This window comes from Mastigoproctus giganteus, chromosome 5 (genome assembly GCF_048544385.1).
Source record: "Mastigoproctus giganteus isolate SK-2022 chromosome 5, ASM4854438v1, whole genome shotgun sequence".
Classification (NCBI taxonomy): Eukaryota; Metazoa; Arthropoda; class Arachnida; order Uropygi; family Thelyphonidae; genus Mastigoproctus; species Mastigoproctus giganteus.
Window position 1 is genome coordinate 208,409,476 of NC_143579.1, and position 14,442 is coordinate 208,423,917.

At 40.5% G+C, this 14,442-nt stretch overlaps 1 pseudogene; it reads right to left on the minus strand.

Moving 5' to 3' along the window:
- Positions 1-14,229, minus strand: part of LOC150086048 (protein argonaute-2 pseudogene) — a 28,627-nt pseudogene extending 14,398 nt beyond the window's left edge.
- Between the last annotated feature and the right edge of the window lie 213 nt (positions 14,230-14,442).

Genomic DNA, 14,442 nt, shown 5'->3' on the forward strand with positions numbered 1-14,442 from the left:
TTCCATGATGAGGAATCCACTAAAAAATTAAATGCTATAGAAATAAGAGCCTGGAAGCAATTCGAAAACGTCTGCCAGAACTTTTTAGGCAATGAGAAATCACAAAATTACGGTGAAATTGTGCATGAGCTAATTTTAGCGTACAGAGAGTTGGGATGCACCATGTCGTTAAAGCTTCATTTCCTACATTCCCATTTATACTCTTTTCCTGAAAACTTGGGAGCGGCCTCCGATGAACACCGTGAAAGATTTCACCAAGATATTTTTCAAATGGAAAAAAGACACCAAGGAAAACGAAGACCAGATGTGTTGGCAAACTACTGTTGGAATCTCGTACGGGAGCCACCAATAAAAGGCAAAAAACGACAAAATAAGTTCTTTGTTATCAGATAAAATATTTGTAAAAAGAATGAGGTTAGTGCAATATTTAGTACTGTATGCAACATTTTCTTAAAATATATGAAATCTTTTTTACTAGAAATTTAATTTTTGACTTTAATCTCTTCTTTAATTGGCATTACAGCAAATGATTGCCGTATTTGAATTCAGTCCAACATATCTAAAGAATCATTTAACAGCGAGCCGAATTTTTTTTTTTTTTTTTTTGCCGACCAGTGTAATCGGGAAATTTAGATAACCGTGAATCCCCGTGAATGTCGCATAACAAATGTGTATTGTATTTCAAGTAGTTTTCCGTGGTAGTATAGCAGTGACATAGCCAAGGTAGGTACGTTGTACTCCCTGACGCCGAAATCTGGTATTGTGGTGCTTTTTAGCATTAGGCAGTTGGCACTTTTTTTTTTTTTTTTTTTTTTGTGAATGTACCTGCTGAGAAAAAAATCATGGTTACGCTACTGCAGTATATTATCTATTCCGCTTGCCACGAATTGGAAAAGTCTAGCTTCAATTTCCTTTGCTGACGCCGAAAAGTATCACCTTTTGTCGTAATAAGCTCACAAGGAAGATGCCAAAAGATATTTTTCGTATATATATCTTTGCCTCGTTCTTCTGTTTTTGACGCCCCTTAAAGAATTGCTCCCCGGGCAAGGATACTGGTAGCCCGTACTGGCACTCGTATCTCCCATCTTTGGGCTTTTACCATCACTAGATTATCAGATACTGTATTTGGGGGGCGCCTAATAAGCCCTTCTCTTTACCGATGTACCAATAAGCACTGAAACGACCATCTCGGGGAGGGGTGGCACGCAGCCTTACAATTTGAAATAGCAATGCCTTTGCGTCTTTCTTTTAGCTGGGCTATAAAATGTCGACCGTAGCTGTACGATAAATTCGCCTCATAGATTTCTTATATTTCGCTTAGCTTTCTTATTTAGGGAATCGATAGTGAAGATACATCTGAAGAAAAATAAAAAAAACGAAATCAATATCTTCTTAGATATGAAGTACTAGATAGATAAAATTATTTATTTTATGAGAAGTTCGATTTATTACTGTATTGGTTTTCATTTTTAAACTTAGGTTTGGTTTTATTTTACGAATCTCTCTTCTCAGTTATTATCCAAATTTCCCACATATGTTGTCGGGAGGAAAATATTTTCCTTTCTTTCTTCTTTTTTTTTTTTTTTTTTTTTTTTAAATGTTTGGAATACTGGACGTTTCGCCAACTGACTTTCAAAGTATATTATCAGCATTTCTAAATTTACGCCATTGAACAACTGAAGGTTGTTTGGTGACGAATAATTACAAGGTTAGTCAAAATGTTGCAGAACTCAATTTGTTAAAAATATTTGAGCATAGAATGAGAAAAAAATTATTTTATTTTGTAACCTAGCATGTTAGAATTAGACTAGGTAGTGTTTTGGTTGCACGTTCACAAAAGTTTATTAGCATCTATTGTATTGTAGCACTGTAGAACTACTGTTTCTAGTGAAAAATACAAAATATTTTTTTCTTCCACGTTTAGAAGAAAATCACGACGTTTAGGGATTCCCTAAACAGGCAGCGAATGCTTCAGCTGATTCTGAGAGCTACTCTCAGAATAGCTCCGTGAGCCACATGTATCTAGCGTTCGGGGATCCTTGGTATATGAGAGAAAGTAATAGTAAAAAATTCAATTCTTGACAATTTTTGTTTTTAAATTTGATTATTCATCGCGTCATAACCGTCGCAATAATATATATAATAATTGAAAGTGACTAAGTTGCTTTCAATTATATATATATACAGGGTGTCACAAAAGTCAGTACTCATAGGTAAAAATAAAATACGTTTTAATCACGTTAATTATTGAGATGCTCAAAATGAACTCCTTATGCATTCATACAAAGGGTACTAGGAAAGTTTTGCAATATGACGCAACAATGAATCACAGGAAGCTGCTTGTTGCTGCATGTTGAGACATGTTCATACGTGCATAGTAGCCGCCGCGCCAAGTCGATGGGCTCAGTTATTCATTAATAGTGAGAGTGTAAAGTGCTTGCGATGGCATCGTGGTCACGAAATGAGATAAGGACAGTTTTGCGGTATAATTTCGTGCGTGGTTTAACCATAGACCAGTGCTTAGAAGAAATGACTCTTGCACTAGATGATGATTGTCCACATCGTACAACGATATTCAGGTGGTATAGAAAATTCCAAAGGGGAAATTTCACTCTGGAGGATTCTGAGAGGCCGGGAAGGCCACGAACGTCAGTTACGGAGGAAAACGTTACTGCTGTGAGGAAAATGCTTGACGAAAACAGGCGAGTGACCTACCAACAGATAGAGGATACTTTGGGCCTAAATGCACCAGCAATTCGTTCGATTCTGCAAGATCATTTGCACGTGAAGAAACTTTGTTCTCTCTGGGTGCCGCATCAACTGACTGAAGAGCAGATGACACGACGTGTGACTTGGTGCCGGGAGATGTTAAAAAAGTTTGATAAGGGACAATCTCGGTATGTGAACGACATCGTGACAGGTGACGAGACTTGGCTGTACTATTACGATCTGCCGACCAAGGCTCAAAACAAAGTTTGGGTCTTTGATGATGACGACACACCCGTAATTGTCAGAAAATCCCGATCTGTAAAGAAGAAAATGATAGCTGTATTTTTCAAATCGAGTGGAATTGTGGAACGTGTCGTTTTCGACACGCAGAAGACAGTCACAGCTAAGTGGTATACTGAACAATGCCTGCCTAAAGTCATTGGATCTATGAAGAACCTGCGGCCAAAGTCAAGAATGGACACCTGGTACCTCCATCACGATAATGCTCCAGCTAACCTCGCCAAAGCCTGCACCGAATATTTGACCACGACAGGACTGAAACTTCTCGAGCACCCTCCCTACAGTTCAGACCTTGCTCCCTGCGACTTTGCACTGTTCCCACATGTGAAAATGAAGCTAAAAGGGAGGCGGTTTTCCAGTGATGAGGACCTTCTACGGGCTTGGGACAACGAGTGTGCTTTACTCCCTAGTGAAACTTGGCAGAACTGGTTTAAAGATTGGTTTCGGAGGATGGAGAGGTGTATTGAATGTAGAGGAAATTACTTTGAAAAAATTAAATAAACAAAGCTGTATTGCAAAACTTTCCTAGTACCCTTTGTACATAGATTTATCTGCAATGTACATAGATCTATTCATGAATAGATCTGTGTACATTCATACATAGATCTATCTGCTTTCCTAGATTGGTGATTTTCGGTGGTGCGATGCATTGTCTGCGCCTGAGTTTTTGAGGAAGATCATCAAAATAGGGTTCTAAAACTTGTTTGAGTATATACAAGTAATTTTTATCTGTGACATTTCCCTGAAAAAAGTAAGGTCCCACCAACTTGTATTTATGGATGGCGCACCAAACTGTAATCTTGGGATTAGTTTGTGAGTGACCTTCCACCATCCAGTTGGGGTTGGTATCATTCCAATATCGACAATTATTCCGATTAACGGAACCATTCAAGTAAAAGCAGACCTCATCACTGAACATAACATCTGTTAGCAAATGGGTCGCCCACGTAAGGTCTGTAATACCCACTCACACAATTCCACCCGTCTGTCGGTGTCCTAGCAGACATTCGGATAATACCAACTTCCTGGCCGAGTTTCCTAAAAGATTTTTAGCGACTTCTGTTAATAGTTTCAAGGGTAATTAGCAGAGGTTTCATCACCTGTGGATGTCGGAGGACGATCACTACGTGGGTTGTGAAAAACACTATCAGTCGTCTTTAAACGGTCAAGTAGTTCCCCAACAAATGGGTGACAGGGTTTGTTTTTATCAGGATGCCTTTGGTGAAATATCTCGCATGTTTCCCTCTGGCTGGATCTCATCCGTTACATGTAACAGCACCAGTTCTACCTTCTCCTGTGTGGTACAGTCACTCATTTTTCAATATGTACAAAATAAAATTAAAATATAATAATATTTATTAATGATATCGATAATAACATAATATATCCTATGAGTACGGACTTTTGTGATACCCTATGAGTACGGACTTTTGTGACACCCTATATATGATGTCACTTCTGGGGAATGTAGCCATTATGGTCGTTAGGTACTTTCTGCATAATTATAGCAGTGTCCCTGGTCCATAAACTATTATTATTATTATTATTATTATTATTATTAATATTCTGAACTGTTGCTTTTTTATATATAAAAAAAATATATATATATATATATATGTGTGTGTGTGTATGTTCGAATATATATGAACATATATATTCATATATTAGACTCTAACATACCTTACACCTTACCTAAACACCATTGCTGACCAGGTACACCCTTTCATGACAACGGTCTTCCCCTCTGACGGTGCCGTCTTTCAGCAGGATAATGCACCATGCCACACCGCCCGGATTGTTCGAGACTGGTTCGCAGAACATGAGGAAGACTTCCAGGTATTGCCCTGGCCTCCAAATTCCCTGGACATCAATCCCATCGAGCATCTGTGGTTTGTGTTGGAACAGCAACTCCGATCTGCAGTCTCAACTCAACCACAGACCTTACAGGAGTTAAAGGATCTGATGGTTACGTGTTGGTATCAGATACCACAAGACGCATTTAGAAATCTTGTAACATCCATGCCTCGCCGGGTACAAGCTGTTTTGGCTGCACCTGGAGGACCAACATCATATTAGGTAGGTGGTCATAAATGTTTTTGGCCGATCGGTGTGTGTATATATATGTATACAGGGTGTCTCAAAAATATTGGTACAAACGTTTAGGGGAGGTAGGTAACATCTAAAGGAATGTGAATCGCTAGGAACCCATAACCGGAAACGTCACCGTAAGTCGATATGCGGCGCTGTTCATCAGTTCGGGAGAGGGAAAATTTCTGGTTTACTCATTCAAGCAGTAGTCGCCGCACGAAGAGCATGCATCGATATACGAACTGTGAGCTGGCAGACATGCACCTAGTGTATGGATTAGCAAAGGGCCCACACGGTGTGCGCCCCCATGCGGCATAACATCGCTTCACAATAAATGTGTGGGCAGGTATGGTCGGTGACTGCTTAGTCGGCCCATACCTGTTACCATCCCGCATGAACTCCGCTAAATATCGGAACTTTCTTGAACAAGTTCTACCAGGGTTACTTGACGATGTTCCAGCAAATGTGAGACGCAACATTTGGTTTCAACATGACGGGGCGCCTGCCCATTATGGAAGGTGTGTTCGTGACCATTTGAACAGGCGTTTTGGGCGTCGATGGATTGGACGTGGTGGACCCGTTGCCTGGCCCCCACGCTCACCTGATTTATCGAGTCTTGATTTCTTTTTGTGGGGGGGGCTCTCAAAGCTATCATGTATGAATCGCCTGTGGAGACGGAAATGGATCTCGTGGCGAGACTCGTCTGCGCTGCTGCTACTGTCAAAGAAACTCCAGGCGTGTTCAACCGTGTCCGCCAATCCATGCTTCGGTGTCACGCATGCCTCGCGTCTCATGGTGGAACCTTCGAACATCTGTTGTAACATCATGAAATGCATCCATCTCGTACTCCATTGTTAAAAAAAAAAGATAAAGTGCAGCCATTATCAACCCTCTGCAGGATGGAAGCCTCCTCAACAATTCATGCTGAGGGAAATGGATCATAATCTGCTACGCTGGTCCAATGCGGGTTGGCAGATCGACCGTATTCAGCAGTCAGGGGCTTGAACTCCGGTCTACTCAAAGAGCGTGTGCTACTGCACTCCAGCGCCTGACCACTCGGCTACGGAGGCCACTCCAATGTTAATATTATGTCAAATAAATGTTTGCCACTAATTACTGTCTTGTGTCATTTCTGCTTCTTGTGCCTCTGCTACTACTTTCCCGTGACGTTTCCGGTTATGGGTTCCTATGCGATTCACATTCCTTTAGATGTTACCTACCTCCCCTAAACGTTTGTACCAATATTTTTGAGACACCCTGTATATATATTCATTTTATTTATTTATTATTATTATTTTTTTTTTTTTTCAATTTTATGGCACCCAAGGAAGTACATAATTTATTTTAAATGAGAAATGGCATATATTTTAAATAACAATAGTTGTTCGAAGAAAATCTTATATACTGTATATATAAGATTTTTTTCGAGCAGAGATATGAGACTGAACTTTTTAAAAGTCTAAGAATATTGTAATTAATTATAACTTATATATATAACATTATTTAAATATATTAATAATACAATTATATACATATTATATACATAATATAATTATATACGATTGGGCTACTCGAGTTCATAATTTGCACATTTTTGCTTAGGAGTTTTTTGGCAACCCTATTTAAAATCAAAGCTGAGAGCAGCATTAGCATTAGTAAAGGCACATGCTGCAAGAAAGCAAGCTTATACAGCATCAGCCAATATCTTAGCCATTCAGAATATTTGGGGATCTTTATTAAATAAACAAATGTTTTGTTTTATATTCTGGAACGTCCACTCAGTGTGAGAGATTTACATGAAAATTAGAATTTTACTTGTTAAATTTGTTAAGTTTTTTAAATAATTTTAAATAAATTATTTAAAGAGCTATATAAATAATTTATTTGTTTTTTTAAACTTTTTTTGTTGTTTATGTTAGGTTCGCTTACAACGCGCTTCAAAAAATGACGTCCAATTAATAAAGCACTGCGAAAATTGTCCTTAAGTTACATTAGGATTGCCGCCTACATTTTCAAAATCTCTCATAAATCCCTGTTTTATAAATCATTTAAAAGGCATTTATACAGAAATATTTCGCAGAGAAGACCTGACATTTTGTGCACAATTCCGTGTTTTCATTTTTGGATTATAGACGTCCTATCCATAAGCATTTATACAGAAATATAAGAATTTGCTCTGCTTAACTTTTCCCCTATTAAACTGTGTTCGATCAAGCTTTGCTCCAGCTGGACTATTGAAATACTGATTATACCGAAAATCCAGCTGGACTGTTGAAATATTGATTATATCATATCAGTATTTCAATAGTCCAGCTGGATTTTTTTAATATTTATGTGTTGACACTTGGTATGCATTGTGCTGCCATCTACCACGGCACAAGTAAAATATGAAAAACAATCATTTTCGTTAGAGTTGAAGTATATTTATTTTGCTTTATTATTATTTTTTTTTTTTAATTAGAAATTTGAAAGAAAGCATTTGCAATATGTAGCAAAGTGTTTTTGTTTATTTATTATAGACTTGAAAGGAAGTATTTAAAGCACTTATAAAAGATTTCTTTAGGTGCGTGGTAAATGTTTTTTTTTTTTTTTTTTTTTTTTGGGACAGTGATGAGGGTACCCAGACAGATGACAGTCTTGTAGGTGACCTTTTTTAGATATTTTTAAAACTGTCACAAAATTATAAGTAAATATTAACAAAAATGATCAGTTTTACGAAAGTAAAAAAAAAAAAGTTTAGAAAGGTTTAGAAAGCTAATAAAAATATTCTAGCCAGAATATTTTTCTAGTGCTTAATATTCTAGCGCTTCATGCTCGCGACTCTTTTTATTTAGACCCGGGGTGGCAACAGTTTTAATGGCGGGCCAAATAAAATGTCTGTGAGTTATTCGCGGGCCAGATTTTTTTTTTCCTTTTATCTTTCTACGATTTTTAGGATTATTCAATGATGTATAATGAAAAAATTGTCATAAACAGTTTTATGTTATTTATTGTAATACTTATACATATTTTTAATTATGCATTGCGATAGATGGTAAATCCTGTCCAAATCATTTACTTTTATCCGTCGATTATTCACTAACATTTGCTGTTGAAATGTACAATACACTTGCATTTCAATAACGTTCTGCAGAACCGAGAACCACTACTGACTGCGTGCAAGTCTATGCCTGCTTACCAATGTTGCCAGAAACTATGCTTTCTTAATTTGCTTGTTTAACAACACTGCTGCTTACTTGAATCCTGATATTATTATTATTACTGCTCTTCTATTATTCCTCCCTGATTGGGGGTTCCACCTCGTGACGGGTATTGCTACCAAGTACACAGGGTGGTTGTTGTTATCTCTGGTGTTACTGTTGGTCGAGGAACTCTCTGACTGTCCTACAAGTGTTCAGGATTGCAACTTTCTGGAGTTTCTTGTAGGTGTTCGCTGGGAGACCTATTCCTGCTAGGCTGCATGTAGGATCTTTGGCACCATACCTTTTATAGGGAGGCAATGGTCAGGCCACGCCTTGAGTACTGCGTACAGGTCTGGAGGCCTCATTTTAGGAAGGATGTAGACTTGCTTGAGCGTGTACAGAGAAGGGCAACAAGATTGGTGAGGGGAATGAAAGGATCCTCTTACCAAGAGAGGCTTAAGTTCTGTAAATTGCAGCGGCTGGAGACTACACACCTGCGAGGTCTTCTGATTGAGGTGTATAAGGCCTTGAATGGGTTGAGCATGTTGAATTCTGATGGGATTCTTCCACTTGTTCAGATTACGAACCTAAAGAGGAATAATTGAAATTGAGAAAGACAGATGTAGAATAGATGTGCAGAAATTTGCTTTTAGCCAGCGGGTGGTTAATTGCTGGAACAAACTTCCACCTGTCGTTGTGGAAGTTGATAGGTTAAATAAATTTAAGGAAGAACTGGACAAACATTTAGAGGGAATTGTTTTGTAAATTTTTTTTTTTTTTTTGGCTGATGCTGCATAAGCTCATGCACTTGCTTTCTTGCATCACATGCCACTACTACTACTACCACCTGTGATTGACACGATGATCGAGATAGTCGTTACTTGTTGCATAAGCCACATCTCGTTGTTGATCGTGTACTTCCTGATTTTTTCCACATGGGTTGTCAGCTGGTTGCCAGTGTTGGGTACCGCTATGTCAATCAGATAGGTAGCCTTTTCCTTCTTGTCCACAAGTTATGTCCGGTCTGTTGTGCGGGATTGTCCTATCTGTTATTATGGCACGGTCCCAGTACAGCTTGTGGATTGGGGTCTCTAGTATTCCTTGGGGTTCGTACTTGCAGTATGGTTCACGTTCTTCGATCAACTGGTATTTCCTTGCTAGCTTCTGATCTATTATCCTGGCTACCTGGTCGTGTCTGTGAGTGTACTCAGTCTGGGTAATCACCTTGCATCCTGTGGTGATGTGTTGGATCGTTTCTGAGGCCAGGTGGCATCGTCGACATGTGTCATCGAACACTCCGGGCTCCTTTTTGCTGTTCGGCCATTATTAAATAAATAAATTTTCTGTTTAAACTCCGGGACGACCAAACGGTCAGAGGAGTTCACAAGATAGACAGAATACAAGAAACAGCACCGTATTTAGTAGTCACCGGATTGAACCCCAGTCACTCAAGGCACATGTACTTATGCACCCGTGCGCCTGACCACTAGGCTACGGCGGCCTAGTGGTCAGGCGTATTGGCAGGTGATTGGCTTATTTTTCGCGAGGCTTATATTTCAAGACGTTTCTTGTATCTTCATATTTAGGCTTCAGATATCTGATTCCTTTAGTGAGAAACTTCGGGATTGTCGCTGGGTGCCTTATTATTCGGGTGAACTGCTCTACCAGGTGCTTGTGTGTGTTCAAGTGAGCTTCTTGTACCAGTAGTTGTGGATGTTATCTATTCCTGGAGTTTGCCACTTGTGAGAGTTCTTGATTGTCTGTTGTACTTCTTCATCCAGAATCTCCCACCCTCTGATTTCTTGTACATCCTTGGTTTTCTTGCGTTCTAGTTCTATCCAGGGGGGGCTCGGCTGTTATGTCTTACTTCTCTGTTCCATATGTTTCCCCAGAACTCCTCAATAGTCTTCTTGTTGGGTGGTCCGTTTCCTGTTTTCTCATCTCCAAGTTTCCTGTAGAAGGCTCTTTGGCCCTCGTCGAAGATTCAGTTGTTTATTTTCCTCTAGGAGCTCTCTTTGTATCGGCATAGTCTCTTGCTGAGTGCAAGGAGGTTCTGCTTCAATGTGTCCAAGTACTCTCCTATTCTCTGATTTTTTTGTCTCATGTTTGCTGTGGACGCCGTCTCTCTTAAGGATGCTCTTCACTTTTCCAATTAATTTTTTACTCCTATTGCCCCGTTGGTACTGGGTCAATTGGCCTATCTTTACTCTTAATTCTTCTATCTTCTACTGAAGTCTTCTTTCCCAAAATGGTGGCTCCTTCTGTTTTCGGTTCTTCTGCTGCTGGTCTCTCGCTTCTCCTCCGTTAATCCTCGTGGCTGCTACCGCAGCACAATACACATCCGTGTGGATGGCCTCCAGTGTTACACCTTTGCTGTCGAGGTAATGCGGTATTATGTGCCGATTGAGGTGATCTCTGACTCTCCCCAAGGTTCTATTCGGCCTCTGCTTCGGTATCACATGAGTCTTTGTGAGGTCTATTCTTTTGAATTCTTTTAGGGCCTTCTTCCACTCGTCCTCTATTCTGGATATCATGACCTCGTCTCTTTCCACTTCGGCTGCTGTGGGTTGTATTTCTTCTTACTCTTCCTCCTCTGGTAAGGTGGTGGTATGTTCTTCCTCCTCGGGTTCCGTATTCTTTATCCTTTGTGATTGATCGCTCACGTCCTGCTTGATTTTTTCAAAGATTGCAGGAGCTATCAGGTTCTTCATGACGATGGTCCTTCTCCGGTCCGCTATTTGCTGTTTGGTGACCTGAATATCTGGGAATTGTTCCAGCCATTTGGTATGTAGTCTCGCCCTGTAAGTTGTCATATTGGTCTCCAGCTTCGTTATACACATTTTGCTTGCATGCATAGTATGCTTGCATGATGTACGTATTCATTTCGATGCTCCACTTCATGCGTTGGCGTCTTCTTCTTTCCTGTGTGGTCACTAGTGCAGTTGCACAGGAAGCACTTCCAGTTGGTGGGGCTGGATGGTCTTGCCCTTCTCTTGTGGTAGCCATATGGGGGACAACGTCACTGGCTCCACTGTCTTCCTCCGGAGATGTGTCTGATTTTTCAAACCGACCCCTCTGCCTAAGGCCTGTACGCAAGTAACTTTATCCTGCGCCACACTCTATGCAGTATGATTAATATTTGTCTGCGACATTATCCATCTATGGAGATGGACCTGTTTAGCTGCGGCTTATGTCCAGTAGTTCTCGGGAGTGACGCCAGATGGCGCCATCTGCCCTAGCCATCACTCCTACCTTGGAGTAGGTAGGTCCCTTGGAGCAACTTTCACGGTGTTTATTTATTTATTCATTTTGATTACTATTAATTTCTTTATTATTATTATTATTCAAATTTTACTTGTAAAATTTGAATAATACTTGTAAATACTTTGAATATTACTTGTAAATACTTTGAATATTAGTTAGTTACTGAAAGGCTGTAAGGCCTAAAAGGTTGGGCATGAATTTTGGTGTGTCTTAAATTCTGATGTTGGGCTGATCGCTATGTAAGATGACAGTTTTGGGTGGGGAGGAAGAAGACTGGGGGTGGAAATAGGAAGCAAAGGGGTCGATAGAGAAGATGACCCTCCCGTTTTTCAGTGGAGCATGCCCATGCCCCACCAGAGGGAAAGAAGGGTGGCAAGGGGGTAAGAGGGTTCTCCCCCTGCAAGGAAATGGGGTTTTAAAGAGGATCCTGCAGGTGCAGGATCTGAGAGCCAGATGGCACTCTGCTCTAGCTCTGGGACGCTTCAGTGTTGGTCTCTTTCAGGAATTTCGTCAGTGTGACGAGAATTTGTCTTGTCTGGGGTAGTTTTCCTCAAGATAGTTGTTTTCTCCTTTTCCTTTGAGCAACTTTGATTAGTCTTTTAGGCACTAATGGTGCATTTTTCTGTACTGTTGAATTTTCTTCTTTGATTCTGGTTTGAGTTTCTTCGTTGTTTTGGTTCATCCATTCCTTCTAAGTTTAGGCTTTTCTCTTGAGCGTTGTTGTCTTCCTGCTGGACAGGTTATAGTGCAATAATTGTTTTCCCTCTTGTAAATAGTAGAGTTGCAAAGTTGGTAAAAGCTACAAACTCTTCTTGTGTATTCAGGAGTCGGAATTCTTGGTTAATTGGATTGTACTGGATGTTTGTAATGAGGCCCGCTCTTATGTCGTCATAATTTTTACATTCATGCATGATATGAGTCCATGATTCGGGTTCTCCGCAAGTACAATTTCTATCTTCTGTTATGCCTAGCATGTTTAGTTTTTCCTTAAACGGACCATGACCCGTTAGTAGATACGTAGTGTTAAGGCCCGGGAAAAACCACGGTGTGGCTTTCGGATGCATTTTTGTCACTAGCGGAAGAAATTTATGGGTTATTGCCCCCTTTGGTGGTTTCATTCCACCTTCTTTGCCAGGTTTCTGTTAGGAATTCATCTATCCTTTTTTGTTTCCTCTTCCAGCCACTGGTCACGTCAAGGGTTACGCCACAGGTTGTAATTGGGATCGTTTTTTTGTGATAGTACACTAGTCCCGCGCGAGCAACTTCCAGGTCAAGGGTAGTGCACCTGCAGTGATCTGGAGCACCGCCGTACTAACTGTGCTACTCGCTCTAGTGATTGTAAGTAGTATGTTCCTCTGAATTGTTTCAAGAATTTTCCTGTTTGTTACTGTGCTGGTTTTCGTCATCCATACTGGCGATCCGTACATAATTACCGGGATGAAGAGGATTTTTAATATAGGGAGAGGGTCTTTTTATTTAGCCCCCAGTCCTCACGCATGATTCTTGCTATAAGTGCTGTGTATATGCGTATCTTCTTCCTGAGGTAGTTTAAGTGCGGTTTAAATGAGAGATTACTGTCAATGATAATTCCTAAGTATTTAATCTCGTTTGATAATTTTACTGTTATTCCTTCCACTTTGATTTGTGGTGGCCTGTTTAAGTTTAGTTTTCCTTTCAAGAGGACCGAGTTGGTCTTTTCCGGTGCTAGTTTTAGGTTATTTAGTTTAACCCAATCCTGTAGGATTTGCAGCGCTCCATTTGCTTGTTTTTCAAGGTTGGCTCTTGAATCAGCTGCTATGATTTAAAGTAAATCATCAGCAAAGGCCTGGGTCTCAACCTTCCCCAGGCCCTTGCAGAGAAAGTCATCAAGGACAAAGTTCCACAGGAGCGGCCCCAGAACAGAACCCTGGGGCCAGCCCCTGCGAACTGCACGTGATAGGCTGGAATAGGGCGCAAGGATCTGCACTTCCCTGTCAGTGAGATAGGACTTTACACAGTCAAATAGATTTTTTGGAAGGGCTGCAGCACGAAGCCTCGCCAGGACGCTTGGCCACCAAAGGGTGTCGAACGCCCCAGCGAAGTCCACCGCGATCACCAGGAAGTACTTGCTGGTACATTGTGCAGCTCTGTTAAGGAGATCTCGGATCACATCAATAGTAGAGGTTCCAGATTTGAACCCATATTGTTTTGAGTTGCTAAAGTTTGCTTCCATATAGTGCTGTTCAATTCTCTTTTGTAGTAGTCTTTCCAGGATTTTGCTCACCATCGATAGCAAGGCAATTGGTCTGTAGGATGTAGGCAGCTCCGGCAGTTTTGTAGGGCTTTTTGGTATCAATTTTAAGATGGCTTTTTTCCATTGTGTTGGAAAGTGACCTTGCTCCAGGCAGCTATTGTACAGTCGTAATAAGAGTTGAGGGACGCATTCAGCAGTCTTTTTAATCATCTCTGGTTCAATTAGATCTAAACCTGGGCATTTTTTGTTTTTTGTTCTGCCCGACGCTTCTTGGAGCTCCTCAAGAGTAAACGGCGGTTGTTTGCGGGTGTTTATATATCTTTCATTTGCATGGCATATCTCCTCCTGCTCCACTGTCAGTTCTGTTGGCGGTTCCACGAATATTGCTGCAAGAATATTTGCAACTGAGTTTCTCCACGTGGACAAGAAGAATCCTGGAAGCACCTCCTTCATGAGTGCGACCTCTTCGAAGACCTGCATGGACAACTATACACGACTATCCACTCACTACTCAGGAATGAAGAGCACGTCATTGTCATTTTACAGGAACAAGACAACTACAGGGCTTTCACCACTTTGCCCATCTGCTGTTTACAAGACGAAGAACCCTTTTACCTCCCTAAAGAAAATGACACACCATAATATTTAATAGGAGTAGAGCCCATC